Genomic DNA, 3,406 nt, shown 5'->3' with positions numbered 1-3,406 from the left:
TATCGATGAGTTTGTTTCTGTTTTGTTTGTTCATTTCTTTTGTTTTTTAGATTTCACATATAAGTGAAATCATATGGCATATGAAAGGAATTAAGAAGTAGAAATTGTCACTTATCAAAATAGTCATGTGGATGGAAAGTACAGCATAGGGAATATAGTCAGCAATATTGTAATAACTATGTATGTGTCAGGTGTGTCAGGAGTACTAGGGTATCAGGTGACCACTTCATAAGGTATATAAGTATGAGTGTATAATCACTATGTTGTACACCTGAAATTAACATAAAGTCTGGATCTCTCTCACAGAAGGAACATTTTTTATCTAAGATAATGAATTGCAAGTTAAATCCTGTGGTCCATAGAGAACACACCAATGAAGCCAGAATGCCCCCTCAACTTCCATGGTTTCTGAATCAAGCAGCAACTAAGGGAGCTAACCTGCCATCGGAGTGGCTGGGGCAGGGCAATTAAGAAGCTTGGCTTTCTTCTTGGTTTTGTCTCTACCTCATCTGTCAAACCATATACAGAATTTCTGAAATGGAAGAAATAAAGTGGATTGGCCAGTTTCTCTTTACCCATGGGATAGAAGGGGTCTGAGCAGTCAGTTACCCTGTCTGTAAAATTCATGGAGGCAAGCAGGAAGGAAGAAACCCTCTGGCCATATATCTCATTATTCAAACCTACTTGTTCTTAATAACTTTTAGATCTTCAGTATTTAATTGTTATTGTAATTGATTACTGTAATTGCAATAATTAATTATTAATGTTCTTAATATATCTAGCCTGAGATTAATTTTTGCCTGCAATTCTTTTTTAAAATATTTTTCTTATTGATTTTTAGAGAGAGAGGAAGGGGGAGGGAGAGAGAGAGAAATAGAAACATGGATTAGAGAGAAACATTGATCCACTACCTCCTGCACACCCTGCACTGGGGATCGAGCCAGCAACCCAGGTATGTGCCCTGACCAGGAATTCAACCAGTGACTTCTTGGTGCATGGGTTGATGCCCAACCACTGAACCACACCAGCTGGGCTGGGTGCAATTTTAATACCCATTTACATTTATATTAAAGATGTAAGAAAATATTTTCTTACCACTATTGCCACTGGCACCATGCTAGGACTCAGTTTCTTCACCTGTAAAATAGAAAAACCATATTAGATGACTTCTAATGTCGCTTTTTGTCTTACTTTCTGTCGTTCTGTAACTAAAGAATATTAGAAATATTGTAATGTTTATAATTATGCAAAGTCCTTGTTCACTTACAAAAGTTAGAAAAGTAGAAGGAAGCAAAGTTATGCTCTTCTACATATCACCCTTAATCTGATTTTGTGTCCATTGAGTTCTGAGAATAACTGGCTTCTAAAGACTGGCCCTTTTTAGGCCTCGTGATATATATTTCTTCAAAGTCTTGGTGAACCTACTTCCTCTGCTTATTTTTAGTCAATAAGTGCTAAGAAGTGAACTCTGAAGACCAGCTCTTTTGGGTGAACATGAATTGTTGTGGGGTTTTTTCCTCATTAAATGTAGATTGTGACTAGGTTTGCAGTACATAAAATAACTAATGAAAATTTTGGGGCTGAATATCATGCACTCAGATGTTTCCAGCCATATGGATATTAGCTTACATAAAGACAAAATATCTGTATTAAAAACTGAATATTTCCACTCTAGCCGGTTTGGTTCAGTGGATAGAGTGTAGGCCTGCAGACCTAAAGGTCCCAGGTTCAATTCCAGTCAAGGGCATGTACCTTGGTTGCAGGCTCCTCTCTGGCCCTGGGGCCCTGGTCAGGGCTCCTGCAGGAGTCAACTAATTGATGTGTTTCTCTCACATCAGTGTTTCTCTCTGTCTTTCCCTCTCTTCCACTCTCTCTCTAAAAGTTAATGAAAAAATATCCTTGGGTGAGAATAAAATAAAATAAAATGTGGCAAGTTAAAAATAATGAATATTTCCATTTTTATCCACATACTGGGTGTGCTACAGACATAACTTGTGAATGAATATAAATGGTTTCTTCCTTCTCTCTGCAAAGAATTCGCTTAATCAATTAGTGTCAGATATGGAAAAAGCCTTTTATTGTTAAAGTAATCCCCTCATTGACTTTATTGTTAAATTTGACCTCTCTTTATTTAGCTTTGTTTTCACTCAAATATTTGTCAATTGCTTATTTCCCCAAGAATGCATAGTCACAGTTTATGTGTAAGTCTGGTATTAAACAGTCAGTTTCTCCAGCTCTCTAATTCTTTGCCAGCAAGCAATTACCCACCGTAGGACCTCTATCAACAACGATAGCTTGGTCACTCCTGTGTGGTTGGCCCTGTGGAGAAGCCCTACCGCAAAGTGGGTAAGAGTTTGGGCTCTGGGTCCAGTGGACAAGTTACTGAACATCTTGTCACCGCTCCATTTCCTTATCTGTAAAATCAAAAATAATAAAAAATGCCTTCTTCTTGGAGTAAAGATGAAATGACTTAATGTATGTAAAGTATTTGACGTAGCATTGGAAATTACTTGGCTCAGAGTAGTCCTGAGTAAATACCAGATTTTCAGCATCCTGAAAAACCACATAAATTTTAGAGGATCAAACTTCAAAGTCGACAAGAACAACTACCTTAGTTTGTACTTTAAGAACCTAAAAGTAGGGGAAGGTATAGAAAGGTTCCGTATGGAAAGGATACGTCTCCTACAGGGATTGTCTTTTTCTGTTACCGGAAGTCCAGGGCCCTGCGTTCAAGAAGCTTAAGATCCTTTGGGGGGAGTCAGGACTATAGGTCCGCGGACAGTCTGGTTCCTGGTCCCTGTGTGAAAGGGGCGTTCCCCGGAGGGTCTCCGCGGCAGTCTACTGGCCCCGCCTGGGGGGTCCTAAAGTAGTACAGAGAACTTTCTAAAGAAGTGAGACTTGGGGCAGGGCAGGGCTGGCCTCTGCGAGGGAACAGGGAGAGGACAGTGAGGAGGATGCTCCCAGACTGGAGGAGCCCTGGTCTCCCAGAGGCACCCCGCGTTTAGAAACTTGGACTCCTCACACTGCAGCCCACCGCCACGCCCCCGAGCTTCTCCGTGGAGCTACAAGGGGAATGAATGGCACTCAGTTACACCGGTTTTTAAAATATCTGAGAGGATGGAGCCGGCAGAGAGGAACACCTCCCTCCCGCTTTCAGGTCTGAAGAACTTGAACTAGGGGCCAGGCTTCCGACGTGAATGTTTTCTCTCGGGGCCAGAGGCGTTCGTCCGCAGCGCTGGGCTCGCGGATGGAAGCCGGAGGCCCCCCCAGCCCGGCTTCCCCTAACCCGGCAACACTGGGGAACCCCGAAGGCCTCGTGGCCCCTGGGGAGGAGCCCCGATTCAGGCTCCCTTCCCTGCCATCCCACCCGGCTCGCTGGGCCCGCACCCATGGGAGGCCCTGACGC

Source organism: Myotis davidii, unplaced genomic scaffold, assembly GCF_000327345.1.
Source record: "Myotis davidii unplaced genomic scaffold, ASM32734v1 scaffold168, whole genome shotgun sequence".
Lineage (NCBI taxonomy): Eukaryota > Metazoa > Chordata > Mammalia > Chiroptera > Vespertilionidae > Myotis > Myotis davidii.
This window is presented reverse-complemented; position numbering follows the sequence as displayed.